Source organism: Salmo salar, chromosome ssa16 (genome assembly GCF_905237065.1).
Source record: "Salmo salar chromosome ssa16, Ssal_v3.1, whole genome shotgun sequence".
Lineage (NCBI taxonomy): Eukaryota > Metazoa > Chordata > Actinopteri > Salmoniformes > Salmonidae > Salmo > Salmo salar.
Window position 1 is genome coordinate 50,151,181 of NC_059457.1, and position 18,493 is coordinate 50,169,673.

Consider the following 18,493-nt stretch of genomic DNA (forward strand, 5'->3'; position numbering starts at 1 on the left):
CAAATCTGGGTTTGGTGGATGCCAGAAGAACACTACTTGCCCCAATGCATAGTGCCAACTGTAAAGTTAGGTGGAAGAGGAATAATGGCTGTTTTTCATGGTTCAGGTCAAACATGTAAGTCAGATAAGAGTGTATGTCTGTTTGCCTCTACACATCCATCTTCTTAGTCTATCTGTGTGTCGTCCCATCTCTCCCCATACCACGGCTTTGCCAAATGACATACCATCCGCTATCTAGTAGTGATGGGGGAAAATACGATACAGTTATAGGTAGCATTAGCTAGTATCTCCACAAAACTGTATTTTTCATGCTACAGCTTGTTCTCCATCTTCTTTTTAAATAGTGAGACAACATTTTCAGAACTTTTATTTCCATGACTGATCAAAACTCATTTTCTCATACTCTCTCATTTCTCTGCAGCAGACATATAGTGAACAATATGTTTGGAACATCAAATTGCAATAAAATCGTTGTATCGAATTGCAATACATACAGTTGAAGTAGGAAGTTAACATACACTTACGTTGGAGTCATTAAAACTCATTTTTCAACCACTCCACACATTTCTTGTTAACAATCTTTAGTTTTGGCAAGTCGGTTAGGACATCTACTTTGTGCATGACACAAGTAATTTTTTTGTAAACAATTGTTTACAGACAGATTATTTCGCTTATAATATTGTATCACAATTCCAGTGGGTCAGAAGTTTACATGCACTAAGTTGACTGTGCCTTTAACCTCACTAGGCTATGTGGGACGCTAGCGTCCCACCTGCGGAACACATTGCCAACAGCACGTGAAATAGCAGGGCGCCAAATTCAAAACAACAAAAATCTCATAATTCAAATTTCTCAAACATACAACTATTATATCCAATTTTAAAGATACACTTCTCGTTAATCCAACCACGTTGTCCGATTTCAAAAAGGCTTTACGGCGAAAGCATAACAAAATACTGCCCCCTACCCTAGAGAAGTTAAACAGCTTGGAAAATTCCAGAAAATGAGGTCCTGGCTTTAGAAGCTTCTGATAGGCTTATTGACATAATTTGAGTCAATTGGAGGTGACCTGTGGATGTATTTCAAGGACTACCTTCAAACTCAGTGCCTCTTTGCTTGACATCATGGGAAAATCAAAAGAAATCAGCCAGGACCTCAGAAAAAAATTGTAGACCTGTAGACCACAAGTCTTGTTCATCCTTGGGAGCAATTTCCAAATGCCTGAAGGTACCACATTCATCTGTACAAACAATATTACGCAAGTAGAAACACCATGGGACCACGCAGCTGTCATACCGCTCAGGAAGGAGACGCGTTCTATCTCCTAGAGATGAACGTATTTTGGTGCGAATCAATCCCAGAACAACAGCAAAGGACCTTGTGAAGATGCTGGAGGAAACAGGTACAAAAGTATCTATATCCACAGTAAAACGAGTCCTATGTCAACATAACCTGAAAGGCTGCTCAGCAAGGAAGAAGCCACTGCTCCAAAACCACCATAAAAAGCCAGACTACGGTTTGCAACTGCAAAGATCATACTTTTGGGAGAAATGTCCTCTGGTCTGATTAAATAAAAATAGAACTGTTTGGCCATAATGACCATTGTTATGTTTGGAAGAAAAAGGGGGAGGCTTGCAAGCTGAAGAACACCATCCCAACCGTGAAGCACGGGAGTGGCAGCATTATGTTGTGGGGGTGCTTTGCTGCAGGAGGGACTGGTGCACTACACAAAATAGATGGCATCATGAGGATGGAACATTATGTGGATATATTGAAGCAACATCTCAAGACATCTGTCAGGAAGTTAAAGCTTGGTCGCAAATGGGTATTCCAAATGGACAATGACCCCAAGCATACTTCCAAAGTTGTGGCAAAATGGCTTAAGGACAACAAATTCAAGGTATTGGAGTGGCCATCACAAAGCCCTGACCTCAATCCTATAGAACATTTATGGGCAGAACTGAAAAAGCTTGTGCGAGCAAGGAGGCCTACAAACCTGACTCAGTTACACCAGCTCTGTCAGGAGGAATGGGCCAAAATTCACCCAACTTATTGTGGGAAACTTGTGGAAGGCTACCCAAAACGTTTGACCCAAGTTAAGCAATTTAAAGGCAATGCTACCAAATACTAATTGAGTGTATGTAAACTTTTGACCCACTGGGAATGTGATGAAAGAAATAAAAGCTGAAATAAAACATTATCTCTACTATTATGCTGACATTTCACATTCTTAAAATAAAGTGGTGATCCTAACTGACCTAGACAGGTAATTTTTACTCGGATTAAATGTCAGGAATTGTGAAAAACGGAGTTTAAATGTATTTGGCTAAGGTGTATGTAAATGTCAGACTTCAACTGTATATAATCAGTACCTAAGTATTGTTAGGTTCTGAACAGAGTAAAAACTCACTCGGGATTTACCCCTTAGGACATAACCTTCGCAGGAACCTCCCTGCTCGGGCTTACCTTCCAGGACATACCCTATACCATAAATCGGTCGTAACACAGTGGGACTGCTGAATAAGCTCAGGCTTTCTAGGTCTGTATCCTATCATTTGTATTCAGCCTACAACTCTCATCTCCCCAAGATGTCAGAATGAGTATTAACAGGTGTAGGAACTGTGCCTATCTTGTTTTTGGTTCCGGCTCCTGCTCCACTGATTTGAACTCTCAAGTTCAACTGTAAATCATGGTGAATCCTGCCGATGACGCCAATAATAAGGTTCTGAACAAACTCATGGACGACTAGAAAAATGTCTAAGATAACCAATCCTTTTTTTGTGTTAGGCAGAAACATAGTGGGTTCCTCTTACTGGTATTGTCATGGCCCTGCCTAACTCCAGGACCCTCATGGGCATGGAAGTGAGAATGTATTTGTGAGATAGGACTGTAATCAGATGTTCTTCAATGTGGGCCCCTGTGGCCCCTCTTCCAGCTGTATCGAGTTGAGTTTCACATCCCTCATGGTCCCGGTTCCTCAGCAACTGGCCTGCCTTATCAAGAACTGAAACTAGACTGTTGCCCTTTGCCTCCCCCTTAGGAGCATTCATATTCAACAATAATATATTTGAACAGAATATGAACTTTCTACACTTCCCCTTTTCTCACTCAGTAACTTTCCTCGTCACTCAGTAACTTTACACACACCAAGTTCCTCTTTACACTTCCTTGACTCTGGTCTGACCAATCGGAATCCACGCTTCAAGACTGTTTTTATCACGCGGACTGGGATATGTTCAGAGTAGCTTCAGAAAATAATAGCGACACATATACCGATACGGTGAATGAGTTTATCAGGAAGTGCATAGGAGATCACTGTGACTATTAAAACAATGTGAGTTGAGTTGATGCCAAAGAGCTCCACTTTGGTCTCATCTGACCACAACACTTTCACCAGTTGTCCTCTGAGTCATTCAGATGTTCATTGGAAAACTTCAGACGGGCATGTATATGTATTCTTGAGCAGGGGGACCTTGCGGGCGCTGCAGGATTTCAGTCCTTCACGGCGTAGTGTGTTACCAATTGATTTCTTGGTGACTATGGTCCTAGCTGCCTTGAGATCATTGATAAGATCCTACCGTGTAGTTCTGGGCTGATTCCTCACCGTTCTCATGATCATTGCAACCCCACGAGGTAAGATCTTGCATGGAGCCCCAGGCCGAGGGATATTGACAGTTCTTTTGTGTTTCTTCCATTTGCGAATAATCGCACCAAATGTTGTCACCTTCTCACCAAGCTGCTTGTGTAACCGATGTGAAATGGCTAGTTAGTTAGCGGTGGTGCGCGCTAATAGCGTTTCAATCAGTGACGTCACTCGCTCTGAGACTTGAAGTAGGGTTTCCCCTTGCATTGCAAGGGCCGCGGCTTTTGTGGCGCGATGGGTAACGATGCTTCAGTGGGTGTCAGTTGTTGATGCGTGCAAGCGTCCCTGGTTCGAGCCCAGGTTGGGGCGAAGAGAGGGACGGAACCTACACTGTTACACTTGGCGATGGTCTTGTAGCCCATTCCAGCCTTGTGTAGGTCTACAATCTTGTCCCTGACATCCTTGGAGAGATCTTTGGTCTTGGCCATGGTGGAGAGTTTGGAATCTGATTGATTGATTGCTTCTGTGGACAGGTGTCTTTTTTACAGGTAACAAGCTGCGGTTAGGAGCACTCCCTTTAAGAGTGTGCTCCTAATCTCAGCTCGTTACCTGTATAAAAGACACCTGGGAGCCAGAAATCTTTCTGATAGAGAGGGGGTCAAATACTTATTTCCCTCATTAAAATGCAAATCAATTTATAACATTTTTTACATGCATTTTTCTGGATATTTTTGTTGTTATTCTGTCTCTCACTGTTCAAATAAACCTACCGTTAAAATTATAGACTGATCCTTTCTTTATCAGTGGGCAAATGTACAAAATCAGCAGGGGATCAAATACTTTTTTCCCCCACTGTATATTCAATCTCTCCCTATCCCAGTCTGTTGTCCCGACATGATTCAAGATAGCCACCATTGTCCCTGTATATCTAAGAAAGCAAAGGTAATTGAACTAAATGACTATCGCCCCGTAGCACTCACTTCTGTCATCAGGAAGTGCTTTGAGAGACTTGTCGAAGGATCATATCACCTCCTCCTTACCTGCCACCCTAGACCCACTTCAATTTGCTTACCGCCCCAATAGATCCACAGACGATGCAATCGCCACCACACTGCACACTGCCCTTTCCCATATGGACAAGAGGCATACCTATGTAAGAATGCTGCCATGTGCAACTGGGTCCTGGCCTTCCTGACGGGTCGCCCCCAGATGCTGAAGGTAGGAAACAACACCTCCTCTTCGCTGATCCTCAACAATGGGGCCCCACAAGGGTGCGTGCTCAGCTCCCTCCTGTACTCCCTGTTCACCCATGACTGCGTGGCCAAGCACGCCTCCAACTCAATCATCAAGTTTGCAGACGACACAACAGTAGTAGGCTTGATTACCGACAACAATGAAACAGCCTACAGGGAGGAGGTGAGGGCTCTGGGAGTGTGGTGCCAGGAAAATAAACTCTCATTCAATGTCAACAAAACTAAGGAGATTATCGTGGACTTCAGGAAACAGCAGAGGGAGCACCCACCTATCCACATCGATGGGACCGCAGTGGAGAGGGTGGAAAACTTCAAGTTCCTCGACGAACACATCACCGACAAGCTGAAACGGTCCACCCACACAGACAGTCTGGTGAAGAAGGCGTAACAGCGCCTCTTCAACCTCAGGAGGCTAAAGAAATGTGGCTTAACACTTAAAACTCACAAACTTTTACAGATGCACAATTGAAAGCATCCTGTCAGGCTGTATCACCGCCTGGTATGGCAACTGCACCACCCACAACCACAAACCTCTCCAGAGGGTGGTGCGGTCTGCCCAACGCATTACCGGAGGCAAACTTCCCACCCTCCAGGACACGTACAGCACCCGATGCCATATGAAGGCCAAAAAGATCGTCAAGGACATCAACCACCTGAGCCACTGTCTGTTCACCCCTCTATCATCCAGAAGGCGAGGTCAGTACAGGTGCATCAAAGCTGGGACCGAGAGACTGAAAAACAGCTTCTATCTCAAGGCAATAAGACTGCTAAACAGCCATCACTAGCACATCAGAGGCGGCTGCCTATAGACATAGATTAGGAATCGCTGGCCAATTTTAGAAATGGATCTCTAGTCACTTAAATAATGTTTCTGTGTCTAGCATTACTGATCTCATATGTATAAACTGTACTCTATACTATTCTACAGTATCTTAATCACTTTAATTGTGTGTAAATATTGCATCACCCATCTCATAGGTATAAGCTGTATTCTTTACTATGCCACTGTATCTTAGTCCAATTCCGCTCTGACATATGTATATATATTCTTAATCCATTCCTTACATATATTTACGTGTATTTTGGGTATATGTTGTGAAACTGTTAGATATTACTGCACTGTCGGAGCTAGAAGCACAAGCATTTTGCTACACAATAACGTCTGCTAATCACGTTTATGTGACCAATACATTTGATTTGATTTGACCTTTAACATATAGTGTATATTCCTTATGCATATAAAGTAATCAACACATTCTAGTATGGTAACTATAATACGTATATTTCAAACTAGACTCCAACAGTATGGTGATAATATTGTGAGGTCCCTGGCAATTCCCATCCCTACTATATAGTGCACTACTCAAAAGTAGTGCACTACATAGGGAATAGGATGACATTTGTGACCAACCCCATCTCTTTTCCGATTACGAACATCGCCGGCTCTCTTAACCCACAACTCCCAGTTCAGATTTGTTCTGTACCATTTTCCACTAAATTGGATTTATAGACGCATTAGGAAAACAAAACATAGGGAGTGCCGAGATAAATAAAATAGGGAGAGATGGAGAGAGAGATGGAGGGAGAAGAGAGAGTACCTTCCTTGCGATTCACAGTGTATAAATCCAGTCGAGTCAGTGTACGGCTGAGAGGGCCTACTTAAGTGTGTGTGTGTGTGTGTCACTGCATGACAATGTGTCACTCTGCTCCTTTCCTCCTACCTTCCTCTCTCCTTTTCCATCTTTCCCCCGTCTCCTCCTCATCTCCCATCTTTTCTCTGTCTCATCCTAATCTCCCCACTCTCTCCTCCTAACATCCCCACTGTCTCCTCCTAATCTCCCATCTTTCCCCTGTCTCCTCCTCATCTCCCATTTTTCCTCTGTCTCCTTCTCATCTCCCATCTTTCCCCTGTCTCCTCATCTCCCACCCTCCCATCTCCTCCTAATCCCCCCATCTTTCCCCTGTCTCCTCCTAATATCCCCACTGTCTCCTCCTAATTTTCCATCTTTCCCCTGTCTCCTCCGCATCTTCCATATTTCCCGTCTCCTTCTCATCCCCCATCTTTCCTCTGTCTCCTCATCTCCCATCTTTCCCCTGTCTCCTCCTAATCTCATATCTTTCCCCTGTCTTCTCCGAATCTCCCATCTTTCCCATCTCCTCCTAATCTCCCATCTTTCCCCTGTCTCCTCCTAATATCCCCACTCTCTCCTCTTCATCTCCCATCTTTCCCCTGTCTCCTCGTCTCCCATCTTTCCCCTGTCTCCTCCTAATCTCATATCTTTCCCCTATCTTCTCCGAATCTCCCATCTTTCCCATCTCCTCCTAATCTCCCATCTTTCCCCTGTCTCCTCCTAATATCCCCACTCTCCTCTTCATCTCCCATCTTTCCCCTGTCTCCTCATCTCCCATCTTTCCCCTGTCTCCTCCTAATCTCATATCTTTCCCCTATCTTCTCCGAATCTCCCATCTTTCCCATCTCCTCCTAATCTCCCATCTTTCCCCTGTCTCCTCCTAATATCCCCACTCTCTCCTCCTCATCTCCCATCTTTCCCCTGTCTCCTCCTCATATCCCGTCTTTCCCCCAACTCCTCCTCATATCCCATCTTTCCCCGACTCCTCCTAATCTCCCATCTTTCCCGTCTTTTCTGAATCTCCCATCTTTCCCCTGTCTCCTCCTAATCTCCCAATGTCTTCTGTCTCCTCCTAATATCCCATCTTTCCCCTGTCTCCTCCTCATCTCCCATCTTTCCCCTGTCTCCTCCTAATCTCCCAATTTCTTCTGTCTCTTAATCTCCCATCTTTCCCCTGTCTCTTAATCTCCCATCTTTCCCGTCTTTTCTAAATCTCCCATCTTTCCCCTGTCTCCTCCTAATCTCCCTTCTTTCCCCTGTCTCCTCCTAATCTCCCTTCTTTCCCCTGTCTCCTCCTAATCTCCCATCTTTCCCGTCTCTTAATCTCCCATCTTTCCCCTGTCTCCTAATCTCCCATCTTTCCCGTCTTTTCTGAATCTCCCATCTTTCCCCTATCTCTTAATCTCCCATCTTTCCCCTGTCTGCTCCTAATCCCCCATATTTCCTGTCACCTCCGAATCTCCCATTTTTCGCCTGTCTCCTCCTAATCTCCCATCTTTCTCGTCTCTTCCGAATCTCCCATCTTTCCCCTGTCTCCTCCTAATCTCCCATCTTTCCCGTCTCCTCCTAATCCCCCATCTTTCCCTGTCTCCTCCTCATCTCCAATCTTTCCCCGTCTCCTCCGAATCTCCCATCTTTCCTCTGTCTTTCCTCTCTACTCTGTGCAGTTTAAATAACAGGGAGAGAAGCTCACACACACACTCACACACCGACTCCCTCAACCCAGAGCTATAAACACTCTCCCCACAAAGCCCCCAGCCTCACCGGCCCCACTTGTGGTCCTGTTTGCAATAAACAGTACCACACGTACAAACTCACACACACACACACACACACACACACACACACACACACACACACACACACACACACACACACACACACACACACACACACACACACACACATACAGTCCATCCATCTTTCCGTCTCTCTCTCTGTCACTCCCTCCTCTCTCCCTCTCTCCACCTCTATCCTCCCAATGCTTTTTGGTTCCATGCACCTGTGGGCTTTATGTCTGATAAACGTGATGCTGCATGCACACACACACACAAACACACATGCATATGTAGGCACACACAAACACACACACACCAGATTTGCCCAGGAGTGCAGTCATCCAATCATATTTTCTCCCACCTGCTCATCATGATGGGACAAAGAGCCCCGCATTAGTCTCTCTCTCTCTCTCTCAATTTCAATTTCAATTTAAGTGCTTTATTGGCATGGGAAACATATTTTAACATTGCCAAAGCAAGTGAAGTAGATAATAAACAAAAGTGAAATGAACAATAAAAAATAAAAGCAAACTTTACACTCCAAAAGAAAAAAGACATTTCAAATGTCATATTATGTGCAAATAGTTCAAGTACAAAAGGGAAAATAAATAAACATAAATATGGGTTGTATTTACAATGGTGTTTGTTTTCTTGTGGCAACAGGTCACACATCTTGCTGCTGTGATGGCAAACTGTGGTATTTCACCCAGTAGATATGGGAGTTTATCAAAACTGGGTTTGTTTTCAAATTCTTTGTGGATCTGTGTAATTTGATCATACATTTGGCAGGAGGTTAGGAAGTGCAGCTCAGTTTCCAACTCATTTTGTGGGCAGTGTGCACATAGCCTGTCTTCTCTTGAGAGCCAGGTCTGCCTACGGCAGCTTTTCTCAATAGCAAGGCTATGCTCATTGAGTCTGTACATAGTCAAAGATTTCCTTAACCTCTCTAGGGTCGGCGGGACGAAATCATCCCACCTACTCAACAGCCAGTTGAATCCCGTGGCGCGTTATTCAAATACCTTAGAAATGCTATTACTTCAATTTCTCAAACATATGACTATTTTACACCATTTTAAAGACAAGACTCTCGTTAATCTAACCACACTGTCCGATTTCAAAAAGGCTTTACAACGAAAGCAAAACATTAGATTATGTCAGCAGAGTACCCAGCCAGAAATAATCAGACACCCATTTCTCAAACGGGCATATAATGTCACATAAACCCAAACCACAGCTAAATGCAGCACTAACCTTTGATGATCTTCATCAGATGACAACCCTAGGACATTATGTTATACAATACATGCATGTTTTGTTCAATCAAGTTCATATTTATATCAAAAACCAGCTTTTTACATTAGCATGTGACGTTCAGAACTAGCATACCCCCGCAAACTTCCGGTGAATTTACTAAATTACTCACGATAAACGTTCACAAAAAACATAACAATTATTTTAAGAATTATAGATACAGAACTCCTCTATGCACTCGCTATGTCCGATTTTAAAATAGCTTTTCGGTGAAAGCACATTTTGCAATATTCTCAGTAGATAGCCCGGCATCACAGGGCTAGCTATTTAGACACCCACCAAGTTTAGCACTCACCAAAATCAGATTTACTATAAGAAAAATGTTATTACCTTTGCTGTCTTCGTCAGAATGCACTCCCAGGACTTCTACTTCAATAACAAATGTTGGTTTGGTTCAAAATAATCCATAGTTATGTTCAAAAATCCTCTGTTTTGTTCGTGCGTTCAAGACACTATCCAAATGGTAAAGAAGGGTGACGTGCACGACGCATTTCGTGACAAAAAAATTCTAAATATTCCATTAACGTATTTCGAAGCATGTCAACCGCTGTTTAAAATCAATTTTTATGCCATTTTTCTCATAAAAAAGCGATAATATTCCGACCGGGAATCTGTGTTTAGGTTCAAAGATGATAGAAAATAAAAACATGGGGTCGACTCGTGCACGCGCCTCAGTCTCATTGTCCTCTGATAGAGCACTTGCCAAAAGTGCTAATGTGTTTCAGCCTGGGGCTGGAATTACATCATTCAGCTTTTTCCTGCCTTCTGAGAGCCTATGGGAGCCGTAGGAAGTGTCACGTTACAGCAAAGATCCTCAGACTTCAAAAAACAGAGTCAAGAAGCTAAAGGAATGGTCAGAGAGGGCACTTCCTGTACAGAATCTTCTCAGGTTTTTGCCTGCCATATGATTTCTGTTATACTCACAGACACCATTCAAACAGTTTTAGAAACTTTAGGGTGTTTTCTATCCAAAGCCAATAATTATATGCATATTCTAGTTTCTGGGCAGTAGTAATAACCAGATTAAATCGGGTACGTTTTTTATCCGGCCGTGTAAATACTGCCCCCTACCCCCAACAGGTTAAGTGTCAAGGTGTGCGCTACTGGTGGAGAAGTCAGGTGCAGGAGAGCGGCAGTTGTGAACGGACGCACACTTTATTAAGGCAGAGGCAATAAAACAGACAGACGCCACTGCGTCAAAACATCCAGCCAAAGGTACAAGTGCAATGCGCGAAACAGTCACAAAAAATGAGCAAATGTTGTACAATAAACATCCCTCGTGAAAATCCACGGACTAACGGGGAAAAACCCAGCCTGGCGCGTACACGAAACACGTAACAAAAACAATTTCACACAAAGACATGGGGGGAACGTAGGAATAAATGCATGCAGTGTGATTAGGGAATGTAAACCAGGTGTGCAGGGAACAACACAAAACAAATGGAACATTGAAAAAATGGAGCGGCGATGGCTAGAAAGCCGGTGACGTCGACCGCCAAATGTCGCCCGAACAAGGAGAGGAGCTGACTTCGGCAGAAGTCGTGACATTACGTTTGGGGCAGTCACGGAGGTCAGGTATTCTGCCACTGCGTACTCTCTGTTTAGGGCCAAATAGCATTCTAGTTTGCTCTGTTTTTTTGTTAATTACTTGACACATTGGAAATAATGATCTTTTTGTTTTCTCATGAATTGGTTGGGTCTAATTGAGTTGCAGTCCAGGGGCTCTGTGGGGTGTGTTTGTGTTTGTGAACAGATCCCCAGGACCAGGTTGCTTAGGGGATTCTTCTCCAGGTTCATCTCTCTATAGGTGATGGCTTTGTTATGGAAGGTTTGGGAATCGCTTCCTTTTTGGTGGTTGTAGAATTTAACGCCTTTTTTTGTTGATAATTAGCGTTTATCATCATAATTCTGTTCTGCATGCATTATTTGGTGTTTTATGTTGTACACTGAGGATATTTGGGCAGAATTCTGCATGCAGAATCTCAATTTGGTTTTTACCCACTTTTGTGAATTCTTGCTTGGTGAGCGGACCCCAGACCTCACAACCATAAAGGGCAATGGGTATTCAAGTATTTTTTAGCCAGATCCTAAATGGTATGTCGAATCTCATGTTCCTTTTGATGGCAGAGAAGGCCCTTCTTGCCTTGTCTCTCAGCTCGTTCACAGCATTGTGGAAGTTACCTGTGATGCTGATGTTTAGGACAAGGTGTGTATAGTTTGCCATGGTGTACTGTCACTTTGTGGCCAGATAGCACTGCATTTTTCTTTGTGCTTGTGCTTCCCAATAAGCAATGTAGTTTTGTTTTGACTGTGTTGCAATTTGGTTTATTCTGATTAATTGGATGTTCCGGTCCTGAGGCTTCAGTGTGTTAGTAGAACAGGTTTTTGAGCTCAGCCCCAGGACCGGCTGGATGAGGAGACTCTTTTCTTTGCTCAGCTCTTGGCATTGCAGGGCTTGGTAATGATATGAGAGGGGGTCACTGTATTTTAGCTGTTTCCTGAACTTTTAATTGCATTTTTCTTAATTATTATTGTTATTAGTGAATATTGGGCTAATTCTGCCTTGTATGCATTGTTTGTAGTTTTCCTCTTACATAACTCTGCAAGGGTCACGGCTGTCTGAAGAATGGGACCAAGGCGCAGCGTGTATATCGTTCCACATTTTATTATAACTGTGAAACTATGCAAGACATACAAATAAACTATTAAACAAAACAACAAACCATGACGAAGAGGTGCAACATACACTTACTCAAAATAATCTCCCACAAAACCTAGTGGGAAAACCAACAACTTAAATATGATCCCCAATTAGAGACAACGATGACCAGCTGCCTCTAATTGGAGATCATCCCAAAAAACAACAACATAGAAATACAGAAACTAGAACCCCACTTAGAAATACAGAAACTAGACAAAACCCCAACATAGAAAAAAGAAACTAGAACCAACATAGAAATAAATAAACTGGACAAAACCCCCTGTCACGCCCTGACCTACTCTACCATAGAAAATAAAAGCTTTCTATGGTCAGAACGTGACAGCAAGCAGGTTTTCAATGGGGGTGTTTGTCCTATTTGGTGGAATCTTGTTTTGCAAGTGGACCCCACACCTCGCTGCCATAAAGTGCAATTGATTTAATGACACATTCAATTATTTCAATTTGAATTCGTTTTTTAATGGCATAGAATGCCTTCAGTGCCTTCTCTCTCAGTTCATTTCATTTTTTATTTAACCTTTATTTAACTATGTCAAATGTATGATTCCTTGATTCCAGATATCAGGGAATAACCTACATTTAGGATCAAATGGTGTCCACATCACCAACAAACTAACATGGTCCAAGCACTCCAAGCACACCATGACAGTCGTGAAGCGGGCACGACAAATACCTTTTCCCCTCAAGAGACTGAAAAGATTTGGCATGGGTCCTCAGATCCTCAAAAGGTTCTACTGCTGCACCATCGAGAGCATCCTGACTGGTTGCATCACTGCCTGGTATAGCAACTGCTCGGGTCTCCGACCGCAAGGCACTACAGGGGGTAGTGCGAACGGCCCAGTACATCACTGGGGCCAAGCTTCCTGCCATCCAAGACCTCTACACCAGACGATGTCATAGGAAGGCCCTAAAAATTGTCAAAGACTCCAGCCACTCTAGTCATAGACTGTTCTCTCTGCTACCACACGGCAAGCGGTACCGGAGCGCCAAGTCTAGGTCCAAGAGGCTTCTAAACAGCTTCTACACCCAAGCCATAAGACTCCTGAACATCTAGTCAAATGGCTACCCAGGCAATTTGCATTGCCCCCCCCCCCCCACCCCCACACCACTGCTACTCTCTGTTGTCATCTATGCATAGTCCCTTTAATTAACTCTACCTACATGCACATACTACCTCAACTAACCGGTGCCTCCGCACATTGACTCTGTACCGGCACCCCCCTGTATATATTGTTATTTTTTACTGCTGCTCTTTATTTACTTTTTTTTTAAACTGCACTGTTGGTTAGAGGCTCGTAAGTAAGCATTTATTTTCGGCGCATTTGACTAATACAATTTGATTTGATTTGAAATTAAACAGTTTTAATATAGCCAATTTAAATCTTGCACTAGTGAATTTGAGCATCTGATTTAGGATGCCGTCATGCTTTTTATTTTATTTGAGGGCCTGACATTTCTTATAGAGCTCCTGCTCAGTAATTGGGGAGTCCAATGGATTTTGATTGTTCTTCATAGATTTTTCGAATCCATTCAACTTCTCATGAATTTGGCCTTGTTCTGCATTTGCATCAATTTGAATGGTGTTGTAGAGTGTTTTAAAATGGGCTGTCCATATGTCATCATTTTGTATCACTAATTCCTCTAGTTTAGATTTTTTTTGTTTAAAAAAAAATGTGTTTGTGTTTATGGACTCAGTTAGTGTCAGCTGTTTGCTGTTGTACTGGGCTTTATTGGTTCTGAGTGTACGTTTCTAGAGTGTTAAATGAAGGCTATAGAGCAATGCAGGCTTAATTCACCATTATCTGTGCTTTTTTACTGAGAATTTTACTATCTGTATCAAACCAGTTGTCATATGTAATCATTTTTAGTTTCTTCTCAATTTCAGTTGTGCTTCTTTTGCCATTTGCCTGAATATATTGTTGTTTTTTACTTCTAAGATTGGTGCGTTCTTTGCTGTGAGTGGATTTGGTATCCAGAAAGTTATCTAAGAGTGTTTGGATTTTTTGGTAACTGGTTGCTTTCTGGTATTCTTCTGTGCTGTTTTGGGCCCATCTGTATGCATTTCTGATGTTGTACAGCTTACTGGGCTGTGAATTTGTGGTTGTTTCCATGTCTGTTCTTTTGAGAAACAAGGTAATTTGGCTATTATCAGACAAAGGTGTTAGTGGCTTGACGGTGAATGAGCTGAAGAGAAAGGGTCAATGTCTGTAATCATATAGTCTACTGTGCTGTGACCAAGAGGTGACCAATAGGTGAATCTCATAGAGTTCCCCCTAACCTACCATTGACAAAGTACAGACCCAGACTTCAACAGAGCTGCAACAGACCCATTCCGTTTTTGTTGATGTTGTTGTCACTGTTGTTTCTATGCGGGAGATGAAGACAGTTAGAAACAGGCCTGTAATAAAGCTGTCCCCTCGTGTGCTCGTTAGATCAGGTAGTGTTCCTATGCTCGCATTTGTGTCCCCATAGATGAGCACATTTCTCTTGGCCTGGAAATGGCACATCTCTTCCTCAAGGGCTGGGAATATCTCCTCCGAGTAATATTGGTATTCTGATGGGGGGTGGGTATATATTGCGCAAAGGAACACATATCTTTCTGTCAGTACAAGTAATTTTTTCAGTTTTAACCAAATGTGATATTTATCAATTTTGAGGGGATCAATTATATTTTAATAAATCTATCTACCCCATGGTAATAAATCTAGTTACCCCTTGGTAATCTAGCTCCCCTTGGTAATAAATCTACCTACCCTGTGATAATAAATCTATCTACCCTGTGGTAATAACGCATCAGTTTGTATCACTGTGTGTATATGTGAGAAAGAGAGTGTGTGTGTGTGTGTGTGTGTGTGTGTGTGTGTGTGTGTGTGTGCATGTGTGTGTGTGCAATCCCCTGCTAACAGCCTTGTTGTGAAAGGATCATAGTGCTCCCTCATTTTCTAAATTGCCTGTGTACTAGAGATGGGCAGGATTGTAGGGTCACCTGGCAAAGCAAGGGGTCACTCCTCTTGATTGACCAATCACAAGTTTTGCTCCTCATTTTTGCCCTCCGATTACAGAGAAACGCCAATACTTGGAGGCATCTAAGCATTGGTTCTGTTTGGGTGATGTTTGTGTGTATCTGTGTGTGTGTGTGTGTCTGATCTCTGTGGGGTGAGCAAAAAATCATTGGGTTACCCACTTCCTTTCTAAACAGGGCCAAATTTCAGCGTCCTTATTCCTACACTTCTCGACACACACACACACACACTCTTATCCAGAGCAACTTACAGTAGTGAATGCATACATTTCATACATTTTTTTTTTTCACTTACTGGTCCCCCGTGGGAATCGAACCCACAACCCTGGTGTTGCAAATGCCATGCTCTACCAACTGAGCCACACAGGACCATTACATTGATTCCGTTCCAGACATTACTATGAGCCCGTCCTCCTCAATTGAGGTTCCATCAGCCACCTGTGGTACACTGACTCTCTGTGCTGTGTCTAGCACATGATTGGCTGGTATATAAAATGGGATCTGTTTGATTTGAGAGGTCAAGGAACAACATTTGTACCAGGATTTATTCAACTGTTATTGATTTTCAAACGATTGTATAAGAAAGCAAATGAGCTAAGATTTATGTGGATTTATATGCTTAGTCACCCACAGGCCAGTTACATATGGACCAGGTGTAGGGAACCCTGGTCCACAGGCGCTTCATGTTTTTGATTGAACCGACATGGAAGACCATGTGTATTGAATTTAGGCAATCACTGAACTGATCAATTAGCTCAGTTAGTCAGTCAAGGTGCCTAGTTGGAACAAAATCCTGCAGTACCTGTGGCACTCCAGGACCAGGGTTGCCTACCCCTGGCAAACGCTGTTATTAACAATCCGCCATTTTGTGAGTTTGCCTTCTAATGATATTATGTGGTATGTGTATTGCACAACACATAAGCTCTTGTCAACACATTCTGTTAGTTCTTACTGCCAGGGCCCAGGTCTGGCACTACAATAAGCATTCTTATTCTGCCCTTTTTCCAATGTTTCTTTTGGTTATTTGGTCCACTAGTTTGAGCGATGTTGTTCGAGTAGAGTTTGACAGAACAATGTTGGTGATTGAAGTGCATGAAAGGTGCCAACCCCCCCATGAGAAATGAATTCACCCACACCAGCAAGGTGTCCTTTGAAATTGTAATGTGTCAAACGCTTTGATGAGTACTCTCCTCAAGTTTACATCTTCAAAGGTTTTAGAAATGGAAGAATATAATATAATTTAATGCTTGACCTCCATGTGATTTAGATAAGAGCAGAATCTTCTGGACAGATATGCAGTAGTTTTTCAGAATGTGGGACTTTACATTTCTTCCATTATGTTGAGGAAAACATGTTTTGTTTTGCTTTTGGCTTTTCCAGTTGAGCACTTGATGGGTTTTATGTGCAGAGCTTGGGTTTTCAGGTTGAACATGGGTATGGCAGTCAAGATGGAGACTGACCTTGTGATTGTTTTCATGCCTTGTTGATTCGAGCAAAGACAGTGATGTTTTCCATTAACACCAGAACGTTCCAATTACCCAGTGTCATGAACAGAAGGCTGTGTCTTTGTCACTATATTCAGATGGAATGTCTATCTATTTCTCCTTTCAGGCAGACCCATTTTGTGGGCCTCTTGTTACATGCGTCCACAAAAGATGAGGCCCTGAACTGTCTTCGGCTCTCAGCAATTGCAGGTGTCCTTTTCATTCGGGAGTCAACCAGTGTCAATTGCCTGAAGAGACTCCGAATGACACAATTGTTCCCATTGCGCCAACTCCTCCGATTGCATGGCCATTTTGAAGTTGACTCTTAAACTTTAATGTCCCACAACTTTAACTGATTTATTTATCCAACATATTAAGATTTACTAAGATTGAGATTTACTTTTTTTTTCTACAATTTGTATTGCGTGGTTGGACTTGAAGTTTGACCACTGGCATTAACACACTCAGAACTCGCATTTCCTTCCCACATCCTGCAGTCAGTTTCTGTTAGCTAGCCTACTGTGCAACCTCATGTCCACATTCACCTCATGATACATAAGAGAAGGAGACAAAGTGATGGAAAAATATCATTATTATCTCTCTTGAAACAGCGGATGCTCGGTCTGGGCCTCCGTAGCTCCAACCCCTTGGCCCAGTTGGACTGGAGTGAAAAGAAGAAGAAAGGCCACTTTGATGTTCTGGTCTGACAATCCAATCAGCACGCTCAGTTTGTGAATTACTGCATCCAAGATGACTCCTCCACTGCCTAGCACCGAGAGCAAATCCCAATTAACCTACCTTAATTGAAAAAGCAATTGTTTCAGTAAGTCGTTAGATTCGCTAGGCAAGGCAAGGATTACATTGGGTGGAGAAAGGGGCAAATGAGTCCTCAGAAACTACACTACGTGGTGCAGGATTTGCATGGGCCGCCAGTTGTTTATTGATGGGACTATTTTCTCTCATGAGCAAAGATCTAACATCCGACCTACACCAGTCAATAATTGACAATGAGGGGTAATTTGCCCATATGTCCTCCAGCATCGCTACAGCTAGCTTAGGGAGCCTGGAGTATCCTCATACATCAGACCTCTGTGTTAGTGATTCAGGTGAGAGTTTACATCACTGATGTAACGCTGTAGTGGGGAACCGAAGAAAGCAGGGAGGCTCATAATCCATTTTTCCCCTGGAGGCCCAACTGATCACATCTTTTTTTTATATACATGCATCCATGCTGCTCCAATTAAGACCATTTTTTTTTCTTCTTCCCTTCTTTTTCACGATTCAACGTCTTCTTCATAGCAGTCAATTAGCCAAGAGCAGCAAACTCCTGAAAGAGCAGGAGATAGAGAGAGGGGTATAGAAACAGAGGACGGTTTCCATAGCGATGATTCCTACTTGAATTGGTTCCTGATTGATGGGGGCTTGGTGTGTTAAGGCCTGGAGGGTGCTGGCGTGTTGAGGGGATGTTAAGCCAGGCCTGGATCTAGCCTGTCAGGGGTTCTGTAACAAGTGGCTAGCATGCTGACATCTGTGGATGTGGACCTGCCGAGCACTAAGTAGGTTAGGAACAAGGTGCTGACTTCTTGAAACTTTATACTTCTTTTCTACATTACTAACTACTACAGTACATGTATTACCATCCAGCAATGAGAAAGGATTGTGTCCTGTCAGAACATGCATCCAAACACAATGAGGTAATCCCATTATTATGT

At 43.0% G+C, this 18,493-nt stretch overlaps 1 protein-coding gene across 23 annotated transcripts in view; it reads left to right on the top strand.

Moving 5' to 3' along the window:
* ptprsa (protein tyrosine phosphatase receptor type Sa) overlaps window positions 1–18,493 on the top strand; it is a 421,887-nt gene that overhangs the window by 175,674 nt on the left and 227,720 nt on the right. The window lies entirely within an intron of this gene.